Source organism: Manis pentadactyla, chromosome 2 (assembly GCF_030020395.1).
Source record: "Manis pentadactyla isolate mManPen7 chromosome 2, mManPen7.hap1, whole genome shotgun sequence".
Lineage (NCBI taxonomy): Eukaryota > Metazoa > Chordata > Mammalia > Pholidota > Manidae > Manis > Manis pentadactyla.
The window spans coordinates 70600022-70612010 of record NC_080020.1 but is presented as its reverse complement, the minus strand read 5'-3'; positions in this window follow the sequence as shown (position 1 = coordinate 70612010).

Genomic DNA, 11989 nt, shown 5'->3' with positions numbered 1-11989 from the left:
TGACTTAGCTGGACCATAAAGTTGCAGCACTTAACCTGATACATCTGAATGTCAGGTATTTAGCCAGTGTACTCACTTTAAAGAAACTACTTTATCTTAACACAGTTCTGGCAAGACCAAAGAAAAAAAGGTTTATTTGTTTTATGTATCATTGGCAAATTCACACATTTCTGTTTTGTGTCAAAACTAATAAGTGAAATTGATCACCAGAAAACAATGTTATGAACAAAATTAAATAAAAGCTTTTTACTAAAACTAACATAAAAACAGTAACAAATATAAAAAAATCTTCCCTTCTACTTGGAAACAAGGGAATACCCAACTCTCAATAATGCTTGTATTATAGAGGAACTAATATCTGCAGTAACAAACTTTTTAGAATATCGTAACTGCTTTCTGTAACATTTTTCTATGTTGACAGTAATGGCACCAATTTGAGTGAGGATTTAATAATGTATGTAACTGTTGAATCACTGTGTTCTATACATGAAATCAATATAATACTGTATATCAAGTATATTTCAATAAAAAAAGATAACAGTCCTCCAGTTACAAAATAAATAAGGCATGGGGATGTAGTGAACAGCATAGGAAATATAGTCAGTAATACTGTAGCAACTTTGTATGGTGACAGATGATAACAGACTTATTGTAGTGACCATTTCATAATGTATATAAATATTGAATCACTATGTTGCATACCTGAAACTAATACATCTTGCATATCAATTATTCTTCACAAAAAATATCAAACACAAGAACTCAGTTTGATGATGCAGCCAAAGCTATACTTGGAGCAAACCCATAGCTTCCGGGACTAAGGAGTAATTAAAATTCAATTTTTAATTTATGAGTCATTAAAAAATACTACATGTGACCAGTCAGAGTAGAGGGATGGATAAAGATTAAAGAAGAAAGAGAAATTAGAAAACAGAAAATTTGTGGACTTGGTAATAAATCAAAGGTCAGAACAGCCAGATCAACTCAGTAGTCTTACTGCTTCATTTTACAGGTGATGAAGTAGAGTCACAAGGTTAAATGACTGCCAGAAGTTGCCCAGCTAGTAAGTGGCAGAGTACTGATAGGGATGGCTGATGGGCTGTGCTATACTTTCTTCAGCATGAAGATTGACATTAACCATTAGTCTGAATTCTGGTGAACAGTTCAGACCCTTAATGGCTAGAAAGTGGTTTGCAAGTGATATTGCTGGAGATGTTACAGTTGCTTCCAGTAACTAGTTGAGGACATATAGTAAAAGTCAGTTGTTGAGTGGAGATCGCTGGAGGCTTGGACAGTAGGAAGGGCACATAAACATCACTGCAACCTAGGACAATATGATCATGAGTTTTATTAACAAGAAATAATGAGCTTATGCACATATGACTTCAGGGAAATTTGAGAAGTAAAATTTGAAATTGCTAATTAACCTTCTGACAACACATCTTCATAGACATATGCTATAATGACCCTGTATTCCATTAATGCTATTAGACTCCCAGATATATCCTGTTTATCTTTTGATTAGATTTCACTGCCAAGTAATACAATTTACAATACAATATCTAGACAGTGTTTTAGTGCTTGGTGCGGTCTTTAATAAGCAGATGAATGGAAGGAAGTTGAGCTTGTTTGATTAAAGAAAGCAACAAGGTTCTTTACAAAAAGGGCAGTGGATTACCCTGACAAATACTATCTAAGCCAGGCGATCAACAGTAGGTCCACATCAGCAGCAATAAGTCATGTTCATGATAATATGTGTGGTTACTATCTGTTAACACTGATGTTACAGAATCATTAACTATATTCTTCATGCTGTACTACTATTCCCATGACCAACTTCTTTATGATCTAGAATTTTTGTGCCCTTTTATCTCCCACACCCTCCCCACCCACCCACCCTAATCCCTCCTGCATGGTAACCACTAGTCACTTCTCAGTGTCTATGAGTCTTCTGCTGTTTTGTTCCTTCTGTTTTGCTTTGTTTTTATATTCCACATGTAAGTGAAATCATATGGTATTTGTGTTTCTACACCTGGCTTATTTCACTGAGCATAGATCCAATCATGTTTCAAATGGCACAATTTCTTTTTTAATGGCTGAATAATATTCCATTGTGTATATGTACCACATTGACTTTATCCATTCATCTATTGACACTTAGGTTGCTTGCATATCTTGGCAATTGTAAATAATGTGGCAATAAACATAGGGGCTCATGTATCTTTTCAAATCAGGGATTTTGTTTTCTTCAGGTAAATTCCTTAAAGTGGAATTGCTAGGTTGAATGGTGTTTGTGTTTTTAGTTTGAAGAACCTCCATACTGTTTTCCAGCTGTTGTATCAATTTACATTCCCACCAGCAGTATAGGATGGTTCCCCTTTCTCTGCATCCTCCCCAGGATTTGTTGTTTTTAGTCTTTTGGATAGTGGCCATCCTAACTGGTGTGAAGTGATATCTCATTGTGGTTTTGATTTGCATTTCTCCATGATGATTAGCGATGTGGAGCATCTTTTTATGTGCCTGTTGGCCATTTATATTTCTTCTTTGGAGAAATGTCTGCTCAGGGCCTCCACCAATTTTTAAATTGGGTTATTTGTTTTTTGGGTGTTGTGGCATATAAGTTCTTTATATATTTTGATGTTAACCACTTACTGGAATCATTTACAAATATATTCTCCCATACTGTAGGTTACCTTTTTGTTCTGTTGATAGTGGCTTTTGCTATACAGAAGCTTTTTAGTTTGATATAGTCCCACTTGTTCATTTTTGGTTTTGTTTCCTTTGACTGAGGAGATGTGTCCAGGAAGAAATTGCTCATACTTACGTTCAGGAGATTTTTGCCTATGTTTTCTTCTAAGAGTTTTATGGTTTCATTTCTTGCATTCAGGTCTTTGATCCATTTTGAGTTTACTTTTGGGTATGGACTTAGACAGTAATCCAGTTTCATTCTCTTGCAAGTAGCTGTGCAGTTCCCCAACACCAATTATTGAAGACACTGTCTTTTCCCCATTGCATATTCATGGCTCCTTTATCATATATTAATTGACCATATGTGTATGGGTTTATGGCTGGGCTCTCTATTGTATTCCATTGATCTATGGGTCTTCTTGTGCTGGTACCATACTGTTTTGATGACTGGAGCTTTGTAGCATAGCTTGAAGTCAGGGAGTGTAATACCCCCAAGCTTTGTTCTTCTTCCTTAGGATGGTTTTGGCTATTTGGGGTCTTTTGTGGCTCCATATATAATCATTCTAGTTCATTGAAGAATACTGTTGATATTTCGATAGGGATTGAGTTGAATCTGTAAACTGCTTTGGGCAGGATGGCCATTTTGACAATATTAATTCTTTCTATCCATGAGCTCAGAATAGATTTCCATTTATTATTGTCTTTAATTTTGCTTATGAGTGTTTTATAGTTTTCAGGATACAGGTCTTTCACCTCCTTGGTTAGGTTTATTTATTGGTATTTTATTCTTCTTGATGCAATTGCAAATGGAATTGTTTTCCTGATTTCCCTTTCTGCTAGTTTGTAGTTAGTATATAGGAATGCAACAGATTTCTGTGTATTGACAGTATGTAATTTCGATAACATGTGATGGGAATGTCACTCTACCTCTGTCGTCTTTTTCCCCAAATCTATAATCCCAGTCTAATCATAACAACATTAGACAAATCTCAGTTGTGGGACATTGTACAAAAAACCTGGCCAGTACTCAAAACTGCCAGGGTTATCAGAAATAAGCAAAATCTGAGAAATAGTCAGGAGCCTAAGAAAACATGACAACTAAGTGTAATGTGGTATTCTGGTTGACAGAAATTTCAGACAGAAAAAGGAAGTCTGATAATAAATAAGAAACTAAGGGTTGGGGTAAGTAGGTGAAATAGGTGAAGGGGATAAAAAGGCACAAAATGTCAGTTATATATATCTAGTCATGGGGATGAAAGTATTGTGTAGAGAATATAGTCAGTAATACTGAATATCTGTGTTGGCAGATGGTGGGCAGATAAAACCATATTTATTGTGAGCATTTAATGTAGATAACTGTATCTAAAAGAAACAAGAAAATGTGGATAAAGTATTGACCTTAATTAGTCAAACTGCATTATGCATTTTTTCTATTTTATTATGAAAATAATTGGTAAACATTAAAAAAAAAACATAAAGTCATGGTGGTGGCTTAGCAGAAGCTAGGGGGTTAAAAGGTTTGTGGTACTTAAGGCTGAAGATGATACTGGGATCCCCCACAGAGCTGTTGTGGCAGCGGTTTTGATCTCAGAATACCTTCAGGGCCTTTTAGTTTTTCATTTTACTACTCTTTTTTTTCCTCAGGAGGAACCTCACCTTATTACGGATCGAATACAGACTTATCCTAAAAAGAAAAAGAAATTTTCTCCCTCTCTGGTGTGCTAGGTGCAACCAGGAGGGGGCATTTCCAGAGTTCCCAGATCTCTTTTCTCCCTGTGCTTCTTGTGCCAGTTGCAGTGTGCAGAGGTAGCTGATAACTCTGGTTCAAAGTTTTTGGGTCATCAGAAACCCCATCATTTTGCTCTTCGCACACAATGCTGTGGTATTCCCCCTCCGATCTCGAAGTCCCAGGATGGGTTTCATTGTGCTTCTCAAGCTTGACTAGGTTCTTCATGTTTCCATCTGCCTCGACCCTCCTCCTTTCATTCTGGTGTTGCTGCTGTGAGAGTGGGCAGGAGGGTGGGCCTCACACTGGTGGTCTAGGATGCCCACTCCTGTTCTTTGGGCCCCTTGCCTGTGTGGACACTGAAGGCCTAGAGCCTGGGATCTGGCACTTTGTGGCCTGCTGGAATGAATTTCTTCCTGCGTCTCTCTCCTGCCCCTGTGCTGTAGCTGCTCCTCTTCCCTCCCATTAACAGTTGAGACTTGAAGCCCAGAGAAGCGAGTTGATTTGTCTGAAGTCAACAGCTGAGAAGATGGCAGAAACTAGAATAGGGTACCAAGGGCCTGACTTCGGGACTGATACTGCCTCCTGCTTTAGAGGTGACTGAGGGCTCAACACCCCCAGGGACACTGGTATCTAGCTAGAGGCTCCATAGCATCTGTGGCAGGACCTTGAGGTACACACTATCAGGAATGCTTTCCCACTGACCTATAAACTCAGATTCCTGGGACCCCGCAGGAGGCAGCCCACAGGGCGTGTGTGTGTGCGTGTGTGTGTGCATGTGCTCATATATGTGTGGGCACACACCTGTGCCTGCTTTTCCACCTTTGAATGATATGAACATAAGAAATGTTTTACTTTCTTCTTTGACCATAGTCTGGGGAGACACTGGCAGGGTACTGGAAAGCAAATTCTCTGTGTAAATAACAGCTGTTGCTCAGCTCCGGCCAGTTGATGTCATACAGCTATGTGGACTAAGATTTGCCAGTTTGGGGTAACTGTTCAAAATAATCCAGAAATCAATTTTTTAAAATGTGAAATACTCAAATGTTAAATTTTGGCAAAAATTATTTTAATATTATTTTGTAAACAGAGTTTGGATTAAAAGCCATCTCCAGGCCTCTCTGGGTTGAAACCTCTAGGTTTTTAACATGAAGCTCTATTTCTCTTTGCTTTTTTCCTTACCTGCCATGAGTGCATATAATTCATTTAGATAATACTTGTGCCTAGATTCTTCAGTAAAAACACTCAGTATTCAATAAGTAGGTACAGAATAGGAAGAAATTCCCAGAAAGTGGCTGAGAGAACTTGCTTTTTTTTTAGATAATACTGAGGAAAGAAGACTAGAAATAATTAGAGCTCTTTTTTCAGTGAGATCTTGATTTCAAGAAAATTGTTTTTGTGGCTTTTGTTGTTGAGTTTTATGAGGAATTACAAATTTGTGAAGAGTTACAGGTGGCAAAAATCTATCTTTAAATTCCTACAATCTCTTTTCATTATGCGAGAAATTGTTGCTGATTGATTGATTTTGGAAATGGAGGTATGCCATCTGATGGTAGTCCAAGAAATTTTCTTTTAGACACATGGTTCTTAGATTGCAAAGGAAAACAGAAAGTGTGTTTTAATTGTCAACAGATACTTTTCATACACTCACATTTGGCCACTTCATGAACAAATCTTGACTTACATTATTGCTTCTGAATTCTTTCATTTTGTGCTTTGCCAAAGTGGGTTAAAAAGAGCACAGTTGAAATCCATAATCTCCTAGAGTCCCACATAGCTCTAGAATTGAAGCTTCTGTACCCTGTTCCTCCTGTTCCCTTGGGTGGGTGTTTGTAATCCAAATATGAGCAGCTTGAGTGGCTTTTGTGATCTGTTTATTTGGTGACTCCTGCATATGGGAGCACCTGGTCTCATGAAACATGTCAAGCTTACATATTTTGGAAATAAGATAGAAATCAGAAGTCTGTATACAACATTAAAAATACTTTGTGCATTGTATCACTGTTCACTGATCTCATTTGTGTTAAGTGACATGTTGCTTTTCCTTGAAGTATTGTTCCTGACTGTATGCTTGTTTAGTGAAATAGTTACTGTGGAAGATAATTGTGTTAAAGTATGCTTCACAAAAGTTTTACAAATATGAATGTCATACAAATATAAAATGAGCACATGTCAAAGATTTTATTCAAACCACTAATGAGGGAACTAGTAGGGTGTTAATACCAGTTCAAAGAGCTTTTTGAAGTGCTGTCTAAAAGATAATTAATAAAGGAATGTTACAATTTCCAACTTATAAAACTGGTTAATGCCCTACTGGGCAATAAAAACCTTTGGATTATCTGTTCACTGGACAAAAATTATTTGTGGATGAAAATTTCCAAATTGACAGGTAACTTCACTAAATCTGAAACCTTTTATCAAGGTATATAATTGTTTAGTTCAACAAAGTGTGTTTCTGTCAATTTTGGATGGGTCTGCCCTGTATAATATTGAAAGTACATGCCACACCCATTTTTGCCTTCTATCTGAGTTTTGGATAATTTTCCTTAAAAATGATCAATATCGATTAGCTTCATGTCTGTGCCCATGTTAGGGGAATCAAAGTCCAAGTAAGACCACTGTATTTGGTCCTGGCAAAAAAATAAGACAAGGGAATTTGAAGGAATTCTCTTGCTTTCCTTTATGATACCACATTTTCCCTCCTTCCCTTACTCTAAGAAAATGGGTTAGTTTATTCCTTCTGAGTTTCTCATTAAATAAATGTCTTAAAGGCCCATTATATGCCAAGGACTGTACTTGGTGCTGGGAATGCATAGATATCCAAGATAGGCAAGGTTATTGTCCCAAAGGTATTTTGTTCCAAGGAGAGAGAGATGGAATAAAAAGCAAGTTGTGGTTAAGTACAATGAAAGAAACAAAAGCCTGAGAGAAGGATATCAGAGGGTAAGCTTCTTTACATACAGATAACAGGTCATTTTGAGAAGATGACATTAAAGAAAAAACATAACAGATGAGAAAGGGTTATGTGAAAGGTGGGAGGAAGGAGAGTGCTCGGCCCCAGGAGCTACCAGCGAGGCACAGTCGGAGGGGGCCTGGCTCATTCAAGGCCTGGAACACCAGTGCGGCTTAGGGAGTGACGGTACTTTATAGAAAGGATAGGATCTGTGTATACCCTGCCTTGTAATTTGCATTTTATTCTAAGAACAGTTAGGGGCCTTTAAAGGTCTTTTTTTTATAAAAGCTTTTTTATTATGGAAAAACTTTAAATATACACAAAAATGGAAGGAGTAATACAGTGGTCCCTTAGAAACCCATCACCCAGTTTGGGACTAGATGCTGGGTATTTTGACTCCTAATGCAGGATTGATACAAAAGTAGGTAAATGAGTAAAAACATTAAGTAGTTGAAAATATGAAGGGGATGAAAAGAAACTGTTGGTAGCATTTAATGGGAAACTCAGATGTTTTTGTAGAATCATGACAGATGAGATTTAAAGTGATCTTGAGTGTTTAAGAAAATTGGGGACAATGTGAACTTTAAATATATATTTCTAATATTGGGTCTAGCTAAACCATCTAAAACTTCATAGTAAAGAGATTTTTGTTTTGAAAAAAGTAAGCCCACAAGGATAGAAGGGAAGAGGAGACACTAGCAATGTAGTTTTTGAGCCAGAAGGCAGACAGATGAGTAGTAATTGGTTTAGCAAACCCAGGGCAGCTTAACTCTTAAGCTAGCAGGCCAAGAAATATCCAGATTTGCACAGAGGAATCCTCAGTAGGTACTGGAAATGGTAGCATCTGATACCTCTGTAACTGTGGGTGGTGGGTGAGCATCTCATTTGGTGAAAACTGCTCGAGGAGAAGGATTCCTAAATGATCATTCAGCTGCACACTGCTTGTGACTCCATGCGACACTCCCTGGTGTTTATTCTCTGGAAATGGTTAAAACATGGTTTCCTGACCGGGGATATGGGGCATGCTTGAGGGTGAGGAGCCCTAAAGTAAACATATTAGATGACCATGTGATTACTGAGTGCTGAGACCCCAGTCCTTTTCCTGCCCATCCTGGAAGTCTTCATAGTTGTGTATATATCTTCTAGGTAAGGGAAGAGGAGATTTTTCTTTGGGGAACCTAATCAACCTGAGAGTAAAGTCTCTTGTAAAGATACTAAAATTGAGAGTTTCCTGTAAAAGCTTTACGCATTTCACTCGGTGTTGACAAGCTACACCCTCTCACACATGCTCAGAGCTTTAAATTGTCTGGTCTCTTATTCTTAATTATATACAGATATAGAGATCCATATGTTCCGAGCATCTAATCATCATTTTAGTCTCCTATGATTAGGTGTATGGAGATAACCAAGGATTACTAGACATTTGAAGAAACCTTCTAAAGAAGATAGATTCTAGAATAAATAACAAAATAATTTAGAGGGAACAGATTATAAAAAGAACAGAAAACTTAGAAAAAAATCAGTATTTTGTGAGAAATAAATGAATGTATTGGATCAATGGAAAAGAATAAGATACATTAAATTCCTAGAAACTGAAAACATGATAGCATAAGTCAAGAAAATTAGTAGGAGAACTGAAATTTAATGAATTCTCAGAAAGTAGGGCAAAAATCAAGCAGTTGGAAATTAGAATAAAAGGTAAGCAAATGAAGGGTTAGCCCCAGAATACCATCATCAAATAATAGGATTTTAGGATGAGGGAACAGTGAAAATGGAACAGGGAGAAATCAGTGTGAAATAACAAAAAATGTGCAGGTCTTAGGGATGAGTATCAGAGTGAGGGGGACTGCTCAGCCAAAAGGACAAAAATCAACCCATTCCAAGAAAAATCCTATGAAATTTCATACACATGAAGAGAAAGTGAATAATATTTCGGGGGGGGGCAACATGAAAAAGCCAACACATATAACACTTAAGAATTGAAATGGTTTCGATTTTTTAAGAGCCATTCTGGAAGTTTGAAAATAGTGGAATAAGGCTTTCAAAATAAAGAAAGAAAATTACTTTCACCTCAAAGTCTATGCCCTGTGAAAATGAAAGTATTAGTCAAGTGGAAGAATACTGTCACACCAATTTCTAACATACAAGACCTAAAAGGTTTATTTCTACACACCCTTAATCAGGAAGTCACTGGAGGATGTTCTCTATCAAAGCAAGGAAATAAACCAAGCAGACCAAGAAGAGGAAAACAGAATCAACAAAAAGGAGATCAAACACGGGGAAGAATCATAGAATCCCAGGATGATGTAAAGAAGGACCCCAGGGTGACTCCTGTGTTCTGGGTGTAGGTCGAGGTCAAGCAGTCCTCTTGATCGGGTCAAACATTCTGATTAATGTAGATTTGACAATGTGTGGTCTTGGCAAGTGCAAGTTGCCAGATCTGTCTACCCCTCCTTAGAGAGTAAATCTATAGGTTTGGTGAAAGTTAGTGGGAACCATCATTTTATCGATGATCTCTGCAATGATGATTGTGTGTAGCTGAGATGATAAGTGTGTTCCCATCACGAATGTCTGTACCGAAGCCAAGCATCTATTTCTGTTTTAACAAACTGTTGGTTACTATAGTGTATATGCAGAAGAAAACAAAATCTGTCACAGGAATGTTCTCCTATAGACATACATCTTAAAGACAATAACTAATTGATTATGGGTAGATAAAGTAGATGGCTCATGGTGGGTGGTGTCAGGAAGATTTTTCATTGTTTACTTTTTGGTTCCTTTTTTTTTTTTCCTCGATAATTATTTTTTATTGAAGGGTAGTTGACACACAGTATTACATTAGTTTCAGGTGTACAACACAGTGATTCAACATTTATATACATGATAATTCTAGGTACCAGCTATCACCATACCAAGTTGTTACAATATTTTGACTATATTCCTTATGCTATACATTACATCCCGGTTACTTATTTATTTTACAATTGGAAGTGTGTTTATATATATACATATATGTATATATATATATATACATATATGTATATATATATATATTTTTTGTGAGGGCATCTCTCATATTTATTGATCAAATGGTTGTTAACAACAATAAAATTCTGTATAGGGGGGTCAATACTCAATGCACAATCATTAATCTACCCCAAGCCTAATTTTCGTCAGTCTCCAATCTTCTGATGCATAACGAACAAGTTCTTACATGGAGTACAAATTCTTACATAGTGAATAATTTTTGGTTCCTTTTTAACACTGTACCAGGTGTGTAGATGTCATTTAATGATGAATAAAATAAAATGCATTTCTTTAAAATTGAAAATAAATGAAAAATAAAAAATAAAAGCAGTAAACATCACTTACAGTCTGAATAACTGTAAGAGGCTATCTTTATCACTTAAAAATATTTAGTGTTACCTCTATTTGTAATATTAGATTACTTTTTTTTTAAAGGCATGAATTTAAGTTTTGTTTTGGTATGGAAGAAGGAAAAGGTCATTTTTTTGTAGTACTCTCCAAATACACATGACATAGATTAAGAATTCTTAAGAGGCTGAATAATTGATGATATGAATGACAAACTTCTCTTGTTCCACAGGAGTAATTCTATAGTTTTAGAATGCCCTTTTGTAAATGTAATAGAATTCAAGTAATCCTAAACTTGAAAACCTTGCTCCATTAGGATCATATTTTCAGTATTACTTACCTGGTGGGTCACACTGTGGGAAGATGCTTGCTACGGCATTGACGGGACCAGAGATGAAGCTGAAAGCCCCATGCATCCCTTCAATTCTGCACTAAAGTTAGTCTTTTGACTTGTCCTGTTACTCACAGAGGTTGTACCATTGTTTATTCTGAAACTTAGAAAGTCAGTTAACTTTCAAATTGATGAAAGGTTTTGTATGAAATTTGATTACTGCAAAATCAGTAAAATCAATTGAATTCCTTTTTTTTACATTGTCATCTATTGGGTCCTAATTCTCATTTATTTATTTTATTCTATTCCTTATCCTATTGTTTCTGAAGACTGACTGAAACTTAAAATGGAACCTATTGCTATTTACTCAGGATGTACTATACTTGGCTACCTTTCCTAAGGTACCCAATAATAAGAGAGAAGGTGCTAGGAAGGTAATATCCTGCATAAACAGAGTTTAGAATTCAGTGGTTATTATGACATATTGTATTGGTGAGTGTTGTTTTAGAAATGCTATTCAATATGCTTATATGCTAAGTAATCCAAGTGTGGGATAAAGTTCACAAATACCACTAGGTTTTCAAGAGGAAAGAACTAGGAACATCTAGGAAAAGAGCAAGAGAAAGGAAGTAATGGCAGGCTAATTTAAAGAAGCATGACAGTGGGGTTCCTTGTGAAAATCAGAGGAACATTTACTCTTCCAGAATACCAAGCCAATTGGTATACTCCTGTCCTGCTTATGTTTCATTTTTTTATTAAGATATCATTGATATACAATATTATGAAGGTTTCACACGAGCAACATTGTGATTACTAAATTCCCCATTATCAAGTCCCCATTACAGTCACTGTCTGTCAGCATAGTAAGATGCTGTAGAGTCACTACTTGTCTTTTCTGTGCTATACTGCCTTCCCC